The following is a 19,542-nucleotide window of genomic DNA, read 5'->3' as shown; positions in this document are numbered from 1 at the left end:
CCCAATATTTAATCTTACCTGGAACTATATTTAAGCTGTTTAAATTCATATATCAAATTGTTGGATACAGAAATCAGATTCCAGTTGGTGTCCTCCTGTTATTTCAGTTTCTTGGCCTGCATTTCTCTTTTTTTTTTTTTTTTACCCCTCTGACATTACTACATCCCTGAATGAGATCAAGAAAGAAAGCTTAAAATAGCTACTTTCTAACAACTTTATTGGTCTGTTTCACGAAACCTTCAATGAAATGTAGGGATCCTGTAGAAAAACGAGCAGGAAAGTTTCTAGCAATTTCTTGTTGCTCTGAAAGTGAGCATGTTTAAAGATGCATTTACAAGGCATTTAGCTTTGTGTGATGCCGTGTGCTCGCGTGAGCATATGTGCCCATGTGGAAAATATAATGGGCAGCGGAGATTTAGTTTGCCGCTTGGCTGCTACGTTACAGAGGGCAACAGCTTTTAAACTTGGCAGTGTTGGGGTGTTCCAGGGAGGAGTGAAGTGGTGTGGTCAGCTCTCCTGTGTTGTGCTGCGAGGTGGCTGGGCTGGGGCGCTTGGGGCAGCTGCAGAGTGGCCAGACATCCCCTGGGGACTGGCACAGCCTGACCGACGATGGACACTCGTGTCAGTCCCGTCCCTGCTCTCCTCACCGCGAGCGTGCTCTACCCTCTTCTGTGTTAGGCTCTTGCAATGGCCTGGCTGCACACCGAGTTTGAACCTCCTGTCTCAGGAGAGGAATGGGGCTGGAGCAGTGGGCAGTGTTCAGTGTCTCGGGAGGCAGTGGCAGGGTGCAGCTGGGCTGGCACCCCACCGATGCCAGGGCACCTCCTTCGACACCGCTGCGCTGGAGCACGCAGAGCTCCCTGCTCAGACCCAAGGGACAGCTGTTGTACATAGTGGTAAATGATCAAATCTGGTGTAGGCATGTAGTCTAGACAGACCAGACAGTGAATATTGTAGAAAAGGGAGTATTAGTATTTCTTCTGTGTTGGGGAGGGACTTGTGCAGAGACATGACATGGTCCTCTCAAGGTACAGCAAAATTACTGTAGAAGAATTAGCAATTAAATTTGGACCTTTCTCGTTTCTTTACTTCTGTGTAATCCGCCATAGAACTGCTACTTCTCAGATTCATAAGGTTTTATAAAAGACATAGGAGGTGTGTATCTCAGGGGGTGCCTCTTCTCTCTGTCTCAGTGCCACAACTACCATATCCAGGTATGCTCAAACAACCATTTTTGTCTAAAATTTATTCCCACCTTTTCTTTCAGAGATGAGTACAAAGTAAGTTGACCTTAAGGTTATGCTGAAAGATGAGTTGTCCATTTGTTACCCTGAAATAGGAAGGTCATGAGAAGGGCTGACGTGGATGAGTTAAGGAATCATTTGGCTCTATTTCTTTCCCAAGTTTCTCCTTTCTGTTTAAAATGAGGAAAACCTGCTGTTTCATCTTTTAGAATAATCTGATTAGCATTCATGAGCACCTACCATAAAGCACGAGTTCCTCAAGGTGAAATAAATTAATCTTTGTCTTTGTCCTCCAAAAGTAGTTTGTCTACTCTGAAGTTATGTCCTTGCTGTTCTTTTAACTCTCTCTAGGAGCATTTCTTTAACCATACAAAACACATTTTCCTCAGCTATTTCCTGTATTCTCCCATATTGAGTCTTGTGACAGGTCAAGGGGAGAGCTGTTCCCATTGGGATTTCAGAAAATGGAAAATGAGAAAAAAATTCAATGCACATATAACATTTTTGTGGTGCAGAACTGACTTTTGAGGAGTGATTAAGTAAAAGCAGCGCCTTACCCAGAAAGTCTGATCTCTTGTGTACTTTATACCAACTCCAGCTTTTGAAATACTTTCAAGGCTTTTAAGTTCTCTGAACCCTGTAGAGTCACAGCAGAGGAGAAGATTTTGTTTCTATTTTTGCTTGTGAATCATCATCAGTATTATATTGAGTGACAGCCAGTTACATCTGCATAAGCCTATTAGTGTCTTAATGGGGTTGCACAGGTGTAAATGAGGGTCCAGCTGAGAACTGCAGGAGCTTCACAGCTGTCATCTCTGAGCGTGGTCCCCTGGAGGATCTTTACTGTTGGCTTGCCACCCAAGATGGATATGAGGATACCAATTTCTGATCCCATAGTTTTTTTTGGGCTGGTGCTAAAGACAGTGCAGTTTTACTTGCTGCACACTGATGCAGAATCAGAGAGGTGAAGATTGTGTTGTCACAGTGATGTTTTGCATGATTTCTGGAGTAGAATCAGAGTAAAACTTAATTTGCTGATATCATAAAGATTCGGTTTTAAAAGCTCCCAGGAGAAGCCTGCATTCTTGTATATGTCTTCAAAAAAGTTATGTGGAATATGGCAATTTGATTTCTGGCTTGTACTACTCGAAGTTGTTCAGAAGAAGATTTATTTATATGTGTTTTTGGATCAAGTAAAGCAAGAACAGCAGCCCCTTCTCCCTACAGTGTATTCCAACTTAGTGGGATGGATAATAGAATTTTAGAGAGCTTACCAGAAATACAGTTCTTTGCTGAGTGCTGTCTTTCTTTTTATACTACTTTTTTTTTTTCCCCTTTATGTGTAAGGTGCATCTTAGGAAATCAAGGAAAGTTCTTGTGACAGTTATTTCCTGTGGTAGTCTGAACATTGCTTTTTTCCATTTGTGGGAGAGAGCTCGTCTGAATCATTTTAAATGCCATTTTGTTGGTCTTCTCTCCCTGAACTCTCATAAAAAGCCTCCCAAAGCAGTTGGTGTGCTAGCTTTATTAAATCTTTTGGCCTTGTGGGTTGTATTTTGTATGTACTGTTGAATGTTAAATTTTGAAGTTAGTAGGCTAGGCTTTCTCAGCATTTTGAGGAGGTAATATGAATTTCAGTTTGCTAATGACAGTAATTGTGGACTGGTGCTGTAACACGGGAATGCTAGATTTGGAGACAGTAAAGAGGTTTTTTTGTTTTTTTTTTTTTTTTTTTTTTGGGGTGTGGGTGTGGGTGTGTGTTTGTTTGTTTGTTTTAAATGTCTGACATCTTTGAAGTCATAGGAATGACCTGGAGATATCTTGAACTGCTTTACTACTTCATAAAGCAGAGAATGAAAGTTTTCTAGAAATATTTTCCACTGAGATGTACTCTCATAATGTTAATTTTTACTGTAATTTAATGTGCTGCTCAGATTAGTTAGTTTTGAAGCATAAAATGTGTAAGTGTTCACTGGCTAATCTGTGAACATTTTTGCCACAAAGCTCTTAAAGACAGGTGACGTGGGATACTCCCTTTTTGAAACCAAAACCTAGCATTACTTTTTGGGCAGAACTGACCTTAGAGTCAGATTTTGGTTTCTGTTAACTGTTAGCAGTAATACTATAATAAAGAGCTGGTCCAAGCTTTTCGGCACATTCCCTGTGTCTGGTTTGAAAGATGAAACAGTGACATGAAAGCAAGGTATGGAGAGAGGAGCTCTGTAGAATTTTTTTTCATGTTTTTCAACTTTAAAATAAGAACAGTGACAGTTTTTAATATTTACAAAAAATATGCCATATCTAAGTCAGAAATTGGAGGGAGGGTGTCAGGGAGCACTGCTTGAGGTCACATAAAGACTAGGTGAGTTAAGTGCTTTTCATGTGGTGTTAAGAACTCATTCCAAGCCAAGGAAATGGTTAAAATTTGAATAACTGATCCACATCCTATATGTGAAAGTAATTTTAGGCAGGTCTTGAAAGATACTTGAAAATGGACAGATTGGTCTCTTTCTATGCTGTCATACCACAGAGTTTCAAGTACATGCAAATTGCCTGCTAACAGTGATCATTAGCCACTGGGGTGACTGTACCTGTTGACCTAGAGGCTTTGCTTGTCAGATGGTGATGTATCTATTAGTAATGACTGTAAATGTCCTGAGGCTCAGTTGTCTCATTCTGGATTTTACAGGCAGATTTCGAGAGTATGGTTTCATAATTGACTTAATCTGATTCAATAGGAAAACATTTAAAACATCTTGTATTCAAGGTCCATTTATTATCCAAAATGTGACTACTGTCTGTAGTCTGTTGCCAATCAGTTCTTGCAGATATGGAGAAACTGCAAGGTTAGCCTGCCAGTTGTCCTTCACTTTTCCTTGGAAGTTTGGTCTGATGGCATGTCAGCAGCTCACTTCTTCCAGGTGAGGTATTTCCTGAGATAATTCTACTTCTGTTATCCCAAGTTCAGAAATTCTGCAGTCTTTATATTGCACAATGACAATGTGCAGCTGGTCCTTGCACAAGTTTCCAAAGAAACAATCCTGCAGTTAAATTCTTGAGATACAGATTGTTGACCTTGCTCTTTGCCAACGCTGCAGCATTATGTTGCATCTGCATCATTTTATTGCACCTTGATAAAAATAGATGCGGAACAGAAGCTAGCACTGCACGCAGCAGCCTTCCGCACAATTCCAGCAGAAGAAATGCTTTGAAACTCTCAAAACTTTAAGCGGGGAATGCAGGAGGAGGAGGTGTGTATTGGAAAGGCACTGCTGTCCCCGCAGTGGCCTTTTTTGATGGCTTCATTATTTCTGCTGTACACAACACAACTTCTTTTCACTGCTGTGCAGGGTGAATTGCTTTGCAATGAAAGTTGGTGATCCCTTAGGGGAAAACATCTTGCTTTGGTTTTAGCTTATTCTTGAATATTATTAAAGTAATAAGTTCACAGCTGCAAGTTCTAAAAAATCTTTTAAAATTAACATTTTAGAAACAAAATGGTAAATAAGAGTGAAGAAGCAGGAGACCCAGACCCCCCCAAGAAGTAGAAATCTTCTCAGTCTTTTTGTTTTTTTGGATATCGTGTTGCTCTTTCTGCTTGCTGCTAACCATTTCAGAAGAAAACTACATGTGTAGGTTCCTAAAGGTAGTGGCTTGCAGCTGTAGAAAACTGACAAGTGTCACCAGACTGCTATGTTGAGACTTAGCAACCTTTTCCCTTTTGCCAGTTTTGGCTAGTTTGTGATCTTGAACCACAAGACGTGGTAGTGGTTGGAGCTGGGATGGCCAGTGCTCCTGGTCTAAAGAGCTATTCGGTGAAGTATTCTCTTGGCTTTAAACAGGAGAGCAGTTCCCCTGTATGTTGGGGTGGAAGGACAGCTGATGGCATGATTTGGACACGACTGGATCAGCTCTCCCATGACTCCATCCTCTGCTTTGGGGTGAGATGCAACTGGCCTGCTGTAAATGTGCAGTGTGGTCTCAGAGCCAATGCAGTAAGCATAGTCCTGAGCAGCTCTGAGGAAGTGATCCCACCTACTGCTGGGACACCAGTTTTCTTAGATCTTGGAAGCTAGTCCTGTGTTAGAGTGTAGTGCTGGAAAGCAGGAGATATTGAGGAGCCTGATGTTGGAGTGACACCAACCAATTGCTTCCATCTGCTGGTAAGCCTAGTTTCAAACACTAGTGTGTTTGTCCGTATGTGGTCCTTTGGTTCCCTGTGGATCCATGACAACAATGTCACTATTCATGTGATACTGTGTTGTCTGGGTCTATGTTGTGATGTCTGGCTTTGATGAGCAATATGACTTGCAGAGCTTGTGCTAGAGCAGTCAGGTGCTCGTACCCACAGGGTGCTCTGCGGCAGACTGACTTGTTAGCTTTGCAGACTGTGGGAGGGAATGACTTAGGCCTGCAGAATTCTTTCCTAACAGTGAGAAAGCTGCTGTCATGAAGCAAAAGCATGGCTCGTCCTCTGTGCCAGGAGTGACGGGAGTCTGCTTTTTCTGCTTATGAGGACCTGCTGCTGAAAGAGATCAGCAAGGCTCTCTTTGGGGTAGAAAAGAGGAGGTAGTTTGCAGTTAGCAGCTCGAGCACAGTAACACTTCAGCCAAGCAAAGCCAATGGGAGTTTAGAGCCTCAGGGCTACCTAGCAAAAAGTGTGGCTCACAGCCAGAATGTGTACCTTGGAGCAGCTGAGAGGGGGATTGCTCCAAGAGAGGTTTTTGGATAGGAGATGACGTGATGCTGCTTGGCTAGGAAAGCAAATTTGCAATTTGATAAACAGTGACCAGAAAGGGGCCTAAAACTTTCACACAACACAAAGACTATGGAGGACATGTCTGTGGGTCCCCAAAGTATAGCCACAACAGTCTGGAAGGAGTTCCTGTCATATTTGAGAAGTTGCAGTCTGATTGCTTCAGTTCTGTTGGCAAGTACACTGGAAAACATGCTGTTGATTTTGGGAAGGCAGTTAATGCTCCGTGACCTCCCAGACTGATAAAAGCTGGAAATACCTCTTAAAATTGCTCTAGTGCCTGAGAAGAGGGGATCGTGACAAGTGCTGGTGTAGATCGTTAGACAAGTGGTTCAATTAATTGAAGCCAGATTCATTCATTATGAGCAGTCTGGTATATTCCTCCTTCACCTCCATACTACAGTTTCTTTGCTAGGAGAACATTTAGGCTCTCCATGCACAGTCGGCCACTGGACAGATGAAATCTTCTCCTTTTATGTGTATGTAGAAGTGTGCAAGCCTGAGTGTTGAGGGACAGCCGGATAGAGAATAGCCTATACCTGTGGTAGATGATGTTGGGGTAATCCTATGTCAATATTAAGTTTGATTTCTTGTAAATTTTGCAGAATTGAAGTGTTGCATGATTTTTGAAAGAACCGATCCCTCTACAAAAAAAAAAAGAAGTTCAAAATACCAAGATAAATGAGTATCCTGCTTTGAAAGAAAGAAACAGATAATTTTACACATATAGTTCAGGCTCATTAGAATTTATGGTAGGCCACATCCAGACATGACTGGAGACGGTCAAAGCAGAGGCTGATTGAAGGGTGAAGGGGTTTTGAGATTGGTTTTATTTTATTTTATTGCTGTCACATGAAGAATGTATATTTGCAGTGATAAAAGTTTTTGAGTCCCTTTTGTATCAAGATATTTATATTTCCATAAACTAACATCCCCTGCGGTTACATGAATGGAATAATCAGGATGTCTGATATTAGTGAAATTAGGACTCTTAGACAACAGTTTGAACTGCTGTTTGAAAGCTGAGGAGTCAATTCCCTCGTTTCTACTATGACTGATAGAGCTTTCCAGGATGCTGGAGGTATAAAAAGCTAGTATGGGTTGTGCTGATCCTGCACTCCTTGTTTTACATGGTTTTGACAAGGTGTTGGTGATGATTGAAGTGCCTACTGTAGCTTGTATGTTACAGAACGCTGATGTGCACTCTCGATCCTACAAAGCTGAAACGAAAAACGTCTGCTGTCTTTGGGGGTGGAAGATGGAAGTCTGTGACTTGTCATGTCATCCTCTCTGATTCTTGTCATTCCCTCTGATGTGCATGAGATAGAGATTTAAGGCTGATTCTTAACTCATCTGAGTCCCTTGCAACTTCTGTTTGTATGGTCTGTACTGTGGAGAGGAGGGGATTGTAGAAATAGTTTGGTACCTCTAAATGTGTAGAGTGGTCAGCCTGAAGATGATCTCCCTGCTACTGTCTACTTCTCTTCTTTCCTCCTTTTTTAATGTAAATGTTTCTGAAGTTATCTTCACTGCATTCCTAAGAAGTAGTAGGGCATTATTATCTTTGCTTCACAGATGGAGAACTGAAGCACAAACAGATTAAATGACTAGATAACACCAGGTCTTAGACCCTGAGGCATCATAGCCTCAGTGATCATGAGATCATTTTTGGTATTTTGTCCTTCATTTTTGAGGGTTTTCTCTCACATTTTGACAAACATAACTAACAAATAATCTCTGACTCTCATGTTTCTAGATATTTGGTTTCCATTTTGTTTCTGTAAAGTGGTATTCTTTCTATGTAGTTAGTTCTACTGTTTCCAGTGATGCTCTGTTTAGCAACCATGTCATCTGCATGTACATCAGCTACATCAGCTGTAGCACCAGTTAATTACCAAGTTAACTGTTCAGAAAACCCCACAGTCATAAAAGTATGAGTATAGTGTAATTAACGTTATTCAGAAATTCAGATTTAAACTGCGGGGTGTGCGCTGGAACAGAGCTATTATTCTATGGTGGAGTGACTACATCAGTGGACAAGGGAAGGGCTACGGATGTTGTCTATCTGGAATTCTGTAAGGCCTTCGACACTGTTCCCCACAACACCCTTCTCCCTAAATTGGGGAGAGATGGATTTGACAGGTGGACTCTTTGGTGGATAAATAATTGGTTGCATCCAGAGGGTAGTGGTCAACAATTAAATGTCCAGACGGAGATAAGTGACAAATGGTGTCTCTTAGGGGTCCATACTGGGACCAGTACTGTTCAGTATCTTCATGAATGTCTTAGCAGGATTGAGTTCACCCTCAGCAAGTTTGCAGACAACACCAAGTGGAATGATGCTATTGACACACCTGAGGGACAGGATGCCATCCAGAGGGACCAGAACAAGCTTGAGAAGTGGGCCTGTGCAAACCTCATGAGGTTCAGCAAGGCCAAATGTGAAGTCCTGCACCTGGGTTGGGGCAACCCTTGGTATCAGTACGGGCTGGGGAATGAAGGGATTGAGAGCAGCCCTGTAGAAAAGGACTTAGGGGTGTTGGTCGATGAGAGACATTATAGCGGCCTTTCACTACTTAAAAGGAGTTTATGAGAAAGATGGATTCATTTTTGAGGGTTTTCTCTCACATTTTGACAAACATAACTAACAAATAATCTCTGACTCTCATGTTTCTAGATATTTGGTTTCCATTTTGTTTCTGTAAAGTGGTATTCTTTCTATGTAGTTAGTTCTACTGTTTCCAGTGATGCTCTGTTTAGCAACCATGTCATCTGCATGTACATCAGCTACATCAGCTGTAGCACCAGTTAATTACCAAGTTAACTGTTCAGAAAACCCCACAGTCATAAAAGTATGAGTATAGTGTAATTAACGTTATTCAGAAATTCAGATTTAAACTGCGGGGTGTGCGCTGGAACAGAGCTATTATTCTATGGTGGAGTGACTACATCAGTGGACAAGGGAAGGGCTACGGATGTTGTCTATCTGGAATTCTGTAAGGCCTTCGACACTGTTCCCCACAACACCCTTCTCCCTAAATTGGGGAGAGATGGATTTGACAGGTGGACTCTTTGGTGGATAAATAATTGGTTGCATCCAGAGGGTAGTGGTCAACAATTAAATGTCCAGACGGAGATAAGTGACAAATGGTGTCTCTTAGGGGTCCATACTGGGACCAGTACTGTTCAGTATCTTCATGAATGTCTTAGCAGGATTGAGTTCACCCTCAGCAAGTTTGCAGACAACACCAAGTGGAATGATGCTATTGACACACCTGAGGGACAGGATGCCATCCAGAGGGACCAGAACAAGCTTGAGAAGTGGGCCTGTGCAAACCTCATGAGGTTCAGCAAGGCCAAATGTGAAGTCCTGCACCTGGGTTGGGGCAACCCTTGGTATCAGTACGGGCTGGGGAATGAAGGGATTGAGAGCAGCCCTGTAGAAAAGGACTTAGGGGTGTTGGTCGATGAGAGACATTATAGCGGCCTTTCACTACTTAAAAGGAGTTTATGAGAAAGATGGATACAAACTTTTTAGCAGCACCTGTTGTGATAGGATAAGGGGTAATGGTTGTAGACTAAAACAGGGGAGATTCAGACTAGATATAAGGAAGATATTTTTTACGCTGAGGGTGGTGAAACACTGAAACAGGTTCCCCAGAGAGGTGGCAGATGCCTCATCCCTGAAAACATTCATATTGACACACCTGAGGGACAGGATGCCATCCAGAGGGACCAGAACAAGCTTGAGAAGTGGGCCTGTGCAAACCTCATGAGGTTCAGCAAGGCCAAATGTGAAGTCCTGCACCTGGGTTGGGGCAACCCTTGGTATCAGTACGGGCTGGGGAATGAAGGGATTGAGAGCAGCCCTGTAGAAAAGGACTTAGGGGTGTTGGTCGATGAGAGACATTATAGCGGCCTTTCACTACTTAAAAGGAGTTTATGAGAAAGATGGATACAAACTTTTTAGCAGCACCTGTTGTGATAGGATAAGGGGTAATGGTTGTAGACTAAAACAGGGGAGATTCAGACTAGATATAAGGAAGATATTTTTTACGCTGAGGGTGGTGAAACACTGAAACAGGTTCCCCAGAGAGGTGGCAGATGCCTCATCCCTGAAAACATTCAAGATCAGGTTGGACATGGTTCTGAGAGATCTGATCTAGATGAAGATGACCCTGCTTATTGCAGAGGGATTGGACTAGATGACCTTTAAAGGTCCTTTTCAACCCAAACCATTCTATGATTGTATAAGTATTTACTATTTGGCCTTTTGAGTAGCAGAGCATTAATGGTGATGTGCCCAGCTTAGTGCTGTGTGCTCAACTCATTGTTTGAAATACCATAGGTAATGTTAATGGGAAGTCCACATAATATTCTTTTAAGCATAATGTTTCCTCCTTTAACTTTCTGTGCCCTCATGTTCCAGTTTGCAGCTTGCACTGCATGGTGTCCTCCATCTCACACCATTCTGCTGACAACAGACCCGTCGCACAGATCAGCTGAAGCATGAAGCCAGATGAGTGTAGGGAAGAGCTCAGGAAATGTAATTACTTGGGTGTATGTATGCTGCAAAGCTCTGAATTCTTAGCACCTGATTTTTACTGATCGTGGTTTAAATCAGAATTTGAAATTAAATTGTGTATTTAAAATACCAGATATAAACACAGTACTTGCCAGCATTGAGGAGGATCATTTAGTTTCCTTGCTGTGACAGAGACCTGTAAGGGATCAGTAACTATCAGTCTTGTGCTGATCGGGTGATTAATTAGGACATGCGGTATGTGAGCATTATAGCTGATGATGTTTTCTGTCTCAATGAAGACAGCATTGATACTGAATAACTGCTTTTAGATTCAGTATCACCGGAATTGATCTAATTAAACTCTGATTGACAGGCGTGAGTGCTTGCCACATCCCACTCAGAAAAGAGCAGGGGTGACTCAGATTTGCAAATCCCCAGCGGTGCAGACTAGGGTGAGACAAATCTCAAGGTCTGTATACAAACTTTTATTAGATTAGTAACCAGGTCTTAACTAGGTTCACATTAACTAGTTAGGTATATAATAAATTATGGCGTTACTTAATAACAAGATACACAATGAATTATGGCAAGCAGTATGGTATGCCTTCTGTTACTTCTTTAATGGGAAAGGAAAGGGGAAGGGAAAAGGGAAGGGAAAGGACAAAGGGATAGAGAAGGAGAGATCAAGAGAGAGAGATATGAAGAGGTCACCGGTCCTGGTTTCGGCATCATAGGTCCAGCCAACGGGTCGTTGGCAGCAAGAGCACTCTTCTCTGTATCCTCAGGGGAAAAGTTCTTGAGGGTCTCCTCAGGGAAAAATCTTCCCAGGCAAAAATCTTCCCTCCAGGAAAGTCTTCCATGTTTTATGTTCTCCCACCCCTAGGGGCAGTTTTGTCTCAGGTTTCTCACCCACCTGCCACCAGGTGATGTGTAGCATAATTTGGGTGGGGAGATGAGACCTATAGTCATATATGTTTAGCATAGATCTTGATAATCTCCATTAGCATATGTAGGATGTGAACTTAAATATGCATATCACAGATAATGAGGCAAAGGTTACCACTGGGCAGAGCATCTTTTTGAAGAAAAGAGGTTTTTGCAGATGTATTTTGGACTCTGTTTTAAATAATATGTCTCTTCTAGTGAAAGAAATCTGATACAAATATTTTCATCTTATAAAGGTACAGAAGGATTATATGCTACATGTAATGTTTATATTGAATTATTTGATTTTAATCTTTCAAGAACACAATTTTAAGTTTACATGTTAAAACCCCAAAACATTCTTTTAAAAAAAAATAATTCTACAATTGAATTAAGATTTTTTCTCAAAAAATATGGCTTTGTTGACTGCAGCTGTGATGCAGAATGCACAACAAGAGCTAAGAGCTTCTAAAACAATACTGTTTTAGAAGATTTATTTTATCCACATTTTCTTAAGAAATTATTTTGGAATTTCGCCTTTACCCTTAAAGATAATGCCGTTTGCCACATAGGCTGTAGGATTTTAAAAGATGCATGGTAAAATATGGTTGGGAGAAGGTATAAGTAGGTAGAGTGGTCTGAGGTAGTGCAATGAAGTAAGTCTCTTAGGTGTATGATTGCTTCACATGAATGCACAAACCCATGGAAAACTTCATTACAGCAGCTCTGGATCAATGGTGTGATCCTCTTAGGATGTTGTTAAGTGCTGGTGAAAAGGCACTTGAAATAAAATAAAGCAGGATAGGTTAATGCTAGCTATGGGATACAGTGTTCCCTTATCACCCCTGGCAATTGTGATGATGAAGTCCAGGGCCAAGCACCACAGTACCTGGAAAATGATGACATTTTTTTCAGGTGCTTTCTGTTTTCTCTCCCTTTCTGGACTTGCTTGCCACATGAAGTAGAACTTCTGAACTGTAGCAGTGCTTTCTCTACCTGCCAAGATAAATGTAAATTCAGTGACAAAAATGAGAAATAGCTCTTCTTTTTTTTTTTTTTTTTTTTTTTTTTCAGTCTGCCTGTTTGCTCAATTAGTTCAGAAGAAGCTGCTAATATCTTGGACCAGAGCAAATAGGTAGCATAGTTGTTAGTGTGGTTGGCTCACTTTGCTAGCAAAATGTCGGGTTAAAAATAGTGTTGCCTGATGCAAATTTTGATGCCTGACGCAGATGGCTACACAATATATTTAACTTCCAATTAATATTGTGCATCTATTTAGAAACTTTCAGAAATGGGAAGAGATGCTTGGACAATTGCTTTTCCTAAATGTGTTTATATTAAATGAGCCATAATAAACCAGAGCAGTAGGAGGTTAATAAAAATTTTGCACATTACTTCAGGACTAGTTACAGCAATAGTGTTTATGTGTATTTATAAACAGTTCTAAGTAAACTCAGATTTGGCAAATATATATTATACACCCACAAAATACTTCTTTCTGTGATTTCTTCAACTTATTTTTACACTGTACATCCCACAGTGGAAATTGTGTGAAGTCAGTAGAGGACAACATCAATCGCTAGAGGGAGCAAGATTTCAATTATTGTAATTAAGAGTAATACAAAAATAATTATTAACTAGTACATTTTAAGGACTGAATAGACCAAGAAGATCTTTTAGTTGGCTTCCTTTATAAAATAGGCTGTAGAGCCTACTAGGTTTTTTTATCCATTTTCTAGCTCTTGTGTGAAGTGTAATTATTTTTTTAAGGTAGAAAGGCATATGACATTTAAGATTCACAGTGATGGGAAATCCACTGTGTTACAATGGGTAAGGTGAAAGAATTCAAAACTGCTTTATCATCTAAGTCCTGCAGTTTAAACCCCTAACTCTGCTCTGTGTGAGGGAGGGGCAAGATGGAGTTCACTGCTCTTACAACCTGTCTTCTAAAAATCTCTTTCTGCTAGGGATACACATACTGAATGATGAAGGTACTCCTTTAGCCTTAGATAAATGTAATAAATAAAGTTTTTCAGGGTGCACACTGTAGTTCAGATTTCATTATAATTTGTTTTCTTGAATTCCTCCTGAGTTTCTGCAACGTTCTGGAAGTGTCACAACTACCTACTTCATCCCCTCAGTGCCCAGTTCTGTCATCTCCTTGCACCCATGAGAGATTTTCCTGTGTGTATGTCTAAGGGATGTTTATTCTTTCATCTATACTATTGAGTTGAGAGCTCCTATTCGGCTCTTTATCTATTTTTTGATATTTTTTCGAATATCAAAATTCTTTACATTGTTCCTGCCTTCCAGAATCTTGTTGTGTATTGTGTCTGTGGGTTTTTTTGTGCTTTGATATAACTTGATGTCTAAAAGACTAGAGTGCATGTTGTTCAAACAAGGCTGCTTTATCCAATGATAAACTGTCTTGTTCCTGTTGTTTTTTACCTCTTTGGTGTTGTTTGCTAAAAAGATTATAATATTTTTTCCAGAACACTGATAGCAGTATTGAATTGTATTAAAACAAAGAACATAACCCTGTATGATCCACTAGAAACACTTAATGTGCAGTTGCTTTTTTAAATCTATTGGCGAGTTTTAATGTTTCCTGTACAGTGCATAAATTTTTGTATTGTGCTAGTTAAGTTATTAAAACATTGTGAGGAAATAGGATATATGCTTTACAAATGTCTCAGTGTATTGTCAATTGAGATGTTTATTGGTGAAACTTGAAATGTCATTTGAAGCAAGATGTGTTTGGGCAGACTGTTTTATGTGTAAAACTGTTTAGTGACAGCAAGTATGCTAGCATACCTGAATTAATTCCTGAAGGCAGCTAGTATCCTGTTTGTCCTTTTATAGGAACGCTATGGCATGATAGCTTAGTTTCACTGTTGTAGAATTTCCAGATATTCCAAGACACATTGAAAAAAGCAATAATTGAATGAGCATCTTAGCCAGTTCCTTTGTTACTCTTTGGATAATAATTATCTGATGAAAAAGGCTCAACTAAACCAAAAGAAACTCCTCTTAACTGTCCTGGTTTTAGGTAGAATAGAACCAATTATTTGTTCAATAATTTTACTTTTTAGGTAAGCCTCTTCTAACTCTGAAATTTCTGCTTATTGTGCAGAAACTGTTTGTTCTCAGAGTGATAAAGCCATGTTTACAATTAATGCCAAGGAATGGGATGCAGAGAGGCTCTTGCTTATACTTATTGCTATAACAACCAAGGTCAGCTCACTTCGTTATTTGCTCCGTTGGAGGGTGAGAAGTGGAAAAGCATAGAGGGGCTGCATCAGCAGGGAGGGGTGGACAGGACAGGTGACCCAAACCAGACCAACAGGGTATTCTGTCCCACCTGCCCCATGCTCAGTATAAAAGCTGTATCCCATACCCGCATCAGCTCTAATCTAATATCCTTCCCAAGATATTGATGGAACGAGAAGCATTTCTTTGTTGCTAAAAGATGCGATTACATAATCTTCCATTCCCACAAAAATAGGAAAGGTGCATTTAAGGGCGACTGTTTTTGTTTCATGGTTTTCACATGTACCCTCCTTATTCAGTATATTCAGTAAAATTGTGTAAGACTTGAGCAGTCTGAAATGCTTTTGTGTGATGACTCCAGAACATTTTCATATATGTTTTGGAAAATTCCAATGCATATTAGTGTGATTATCAGCATCAAGAAGGTAGGTTAGGCAACTTTTGCATTGGAATACTATGTGCAAAATATTGATTTAGTATTGGTATTGCATTTTGGTTTTAAAGATACACCTGTTCAACTTCCTAAGTATTTCACTGTGGTACTTAAAATCAGTGATCGGTTTTATATAATTAAAATGTTTCTGGGGAAGAATTTTTATTGCTGTTAATTGCTGGAAGTAAATTTTGGCATTTTGAAATCTTTTTTGCATATGTATTGAATGACATTCTTTTAAGGATGCTGTTTATAAGTCTGTTTTTGGAAATGTACTTTTCTTCAAAGCAAGGATAGATCAGTACATTTTCTGATTTGAGTGATATTTTTTTTTATCTTCAAGAATATGAAAGGGAAAACTTGATCCTTATCACTTGTTTTGTTATGTGCTACCTTATGTAATGCTTTGTGATAAATAAAACTCATCATCCAAGTTAAATAGTAAAGCATCTCCTAAATTAAGTTGCCTGAGCTGGTTGTTGTTTTGGGAGTGGCTTTATAGCTGAAAACTTCAGCAACAAATGCTGTTAGGGACATGCTTTCAGGTTCTTAACTGTTGTATTTTATTTATTCATTTTTGGTAACTACACAATTCAGTGTTTTTAATTGGATACTGAGGGAGAGTTATTTGCAGGGGAGAGTTGCTGAACGTATAATTTTGCAGAGAAATATATCTAATTATCAACTATACATTTGTTGGTACACCATAGATCTGTTCCTAATAATTTTGGGTTTACATACTTAGGAACACTGTATCATCCGCACCTTTTAATTTTTCTGTCCAGTTCTGTGTGGCGGAGTCAAGTAAATTGCTTACAAAACAAGGCAAAGTCTGGGTGTTGAGCCTGTGTTTGCGGAGGATAAGCAGCACTATTGGTATTGATAGCGAGGGAGGCTCCAATTCAAAGGATAGCTGCTGCCAAAGCAGTGGTCCTGCTGCCCCTGCCCCTCTGCCTGACCATTTGCTCCATCTGCATCCCTTGTGCTGGGTCTTGTCCTGGGCTGTCCCTCACTCAGCTGATTGGGCTCACTAAATTGTGTTAGAGAAGGCGGACCCTTAGCAGCCATGTAGTGCCTGTTTAATTAGCAGGCAAAATTCTCCCCTGAAATGTTTACTTTGAAATCAGGCACTTCTGTGGCATGGAAAGTCACAAACTCCAGGCACCATTTTGGAAGCTGTGTTGTTTATTGGCAGTCTTCACCATCATTTACATGTTGTGCTCTTAGGGATAAGGTCTCTGCTCCCCTATGAGGCATATTAATTTGTATAACATAGTTGTGGGACTATGCTGGACTTCTCACAACTCCTCCCTTCATTTACATGCCTTTGTCAAAGTCTCTGTAGTGCCCTAATATGTGTATGTCCACCAAGCACCTCAGAAAAATAATTACTCAAGTCTCCTTGCTTTGGAGCCTATGCTAGAAGCAACCCGATTAGTGTATGGATCCAATTGTGCACGGAAAGCCAAAGTGAAGCTATGTTTGAATTCGCAGGTCCTTTACCTTGGGGAGCTATTGCTTATGAGTAGTCTGTGCAGGGCCTAGAGACAGAATTTGCAAGGAGTTTTACCATGAGAAGTCACAGTTTGAAGTGAATGTTGTTCAGCACTGAATGTAGAACATCACTCTGAGCTGGTACCCACTGCTGCTATATAAATGGACAGAAACTTTTACCTAGAATTTCTTCATTCCTTTCTGCTTTAGCAAAAATCCAACTTGGCAGATCATGAAATGTATATTGCAGTAGCCAGGTCTGGGTAATGGCTTTCAGTATAATCATCTCTATGGTTGTACTGAGAAGGATTCAAATTCTTTTCCATCAGAATGTGTCTGCTTAAAAGAAGCAGTCATCTTTTTTTTTTTTTTCAGGTGGATCTTTGACCACAGTATGATAGACTAGTCTTGTTTAATTTTTGAAAGTATTTAAGGGTATATTTCAGAATTTGAGGCTTCACATTAGTGTTGATTAAGTGATAGAGATTTTTGCAAAGAAATTGTGAATTGCGATACTGGTCACATAGGAGAAAAGTGCTAATTTTTGGCCTTGATGAGTTTTGACCTCCATGTTCCATGATCACCCCACACGGGATGTGCTTGGCTGAGTTATGGAAACAACTGCTTTTTTTACTTAGGGAGGGAAGGTTACTCCTTTAACTGCCTCTTAGGAAGAGTAAGCAGAGTGGAGAGCTTGCAGGGTGATGAAAACACTGGAACTTTTCCAGCATGATAGGTGGAAGACTTTGTTGTTATTTTTAGCTAGTGCTGTTCACTACAGCACAGGCAGGTAAAATTTCCTGGTTTCATGATTACCTACAGTTCTTTCTCTGAACACGCCTATTACAGGCAAAAACTTGTGTACCTAACAGAGAAGATGAGGTAGTGGAGTTTGTGGAGGAGGAGATGTTTCTCAGAGATTTGGGAATGTCATTCTTAGGAAGTTTTGAGAAAGAATGGTTGCCAGCCATGCTTGCTTTCACATGAACCTTTAAAACTTCCTACTCAGCATGGGCAGGCAGGCATGCCTCAAAGTGAAAAGAAACAGATGAAGGGTTTAACGTTACTAGCTAGAGTAGCTGTGAGTACTTCTCCATCCTAATGTAGGGGTATAAAAAGAGCAGGCGTATGCAGGCTGACTGGGAAGCACCCTCCTGAGGGGCACCGGTGGAGACTGGCCCGAATGCCAGCTTCTGCAGCCATTTCATAGAATCATAGAATCGTCTAGGTTGGAAGGGACCTTCAAGATCATCTAGTCCAACCATCAACCTAACTCTGACAAAAAAAACCCCACATCACTAATCCATGTCCCCCAGCACCATGTCAACCCATCTTTTGAACACCTCCAGGGGATGATGCTTCAACCACTTCCCTGGGCAGCCCATTTTAATGCTTGATAACCCTTTCAGTGTAAACATTTGTCCTAATACCCAACCTGAACGTCCCCTGGCACAACTTGAGGCCATTTCCTCTAGTCCTGTTGCCTGTGACTTGGGAGATGAGACCAACCCCCATCTCTCTACACCCTCCTTTCAGGTAGTCGTAGAGAGCAATAAGGTCTCTCCTCAGCCTCTTCTCCAGACTGAACAACCCCAGCTCCCTCAGCCTCTCCTCATAAGACTTGTGCTCCAGACCCCTCACCAGCTTCGTTGCCCTTCTCTGGACCCGCTCCAGCCCCTCAATGTCTTTTTTGTGGTGAGGGGCCCAAACCTGGACACAGTACTCGAGGTGGGGCCTCACCAGTGCCGAGTACAGGGGGACGATCACCTCTCGGGCCCTAAGATTTCAGCCTTACTCAGAAGAAAATCTGATCTGAGACCTAGATGGGGCTGTTTTCCCCTTCTTCGCATATGGAGCTCCTAAAATTAAAGCATGTTTAAATAAGTGTTGGGTGATTCTTTGGTGTTTGATCAGTGCTAAACTGACTTGTTTGCAGTGGTGTTTCAGCAAATGGTGTCTGCCTGGGATCCCCCAAATAATCATGTTTTAGTTAGTTAGGGGACACTGGTGCCTTCTTGGCCATGTGTATTTGTGGAGGCCTCTCAAAAGGAGGACTAACCATTGTGGGGCTGTGTTCCATGCTGACCTGATGTCCTGAGAGCTCCCTCGTCCCCGGCGTCGTGTGAGCCCTCCCAGCTCTGCTCCGCAGCGCTCTGCGCCACTGGTTTTCACCCCGGCGATACGATACACCAGTCTCTATTTACATTGTGGTTTTCCTTGGTTCCCATGATTTTCCTCCTACTATCTCAGTCAACTTTGGGTGATTTAACCACAGTGCTGCCAGCTATCACAGCAATTAGTGTGTTTCCAAGATACAGCTCCTGAAATGTTGAGATTATGCAGGAATCTTGCTTTCGGTAAAATAAGTAAACGATCTCAGCACAAAACATGCAGCGTGATTTCCATGACCGCACATACGACCAAGTCCTTTCAGTGTGACCGTGAGAGAAAAGGCAAATGGAAATTTTAAGCATGTTAAAAGGAACCTCGTAATTTTGTGAAGCCCCAGTGGCTGCTGTTCTGTACCTGACCACCGGCACCTCCAGGCTGGCGTTACCGAATGACAGTGCAGCGCAGTAGTGATTTTAGAAACCCTTTTTGTGTGCTGCAGAGATGTGAGGAGCAGCGCTGGTCCAGGCAGGGCTGCGGGGGGAGAGGATGAGGAGCCAAGGGGGAGAGAGGAGCAGCCCCGCCGCGGGGGACGGGAGGAAGTCAAGAGGGCAAACCAGCCGGGCCGGTGGCGGCGGGGGGAGGGCTGGCGGGGCCGGCAGGGCCGGCAGCGAAGGAGGAAAGTTGGGAGGAGGAAGAGGAGGAAGTGACTCAGAGTACCTGAGGGATGAGGTCACTGTTTTGAGTGGAAAAGGCACTCGAAGCCTTTCCGTACTCTGCCGGCCGG

The 19,542-nt window shown here is 41.5% G+C and overlaps 1 protein-coding gene across 3 annotated transcripts in view; it reads left to right on the top strand.

Moving 5' to 3' along the window:
- The window catches only part of MAST4 (microtubule associated serine/threonine kinase family member 4), a 234,460-nt gene that overhangs the window by 104,374 nt on the left and 110,544 nt on the right, over positions 1 to 19,542 (top strand). The window lies entirely within an intron of this gene.

Source organism: Calidris pugnax, unplaced genomic scaffold, assembly GCF_001431845.1.
Source record: "Calidris pugnax isolate Ruff unplaced genomic scaffold, ASM143184v1 scaffold273, whole genome shotgun sequence".
NCBI classification, from domain to species: domain Eukaryota; kingdom Metazoa; phylum Chordata; class Aves; order Charadriiformes; family Scolopacidae; genus Calidris; species Calidris pugnax.
The sequence above is the reverse complement of the archived record's forward strand: the minus strand, read 5'-3'. Positions and strand labels throughout refer to the sequence as shown.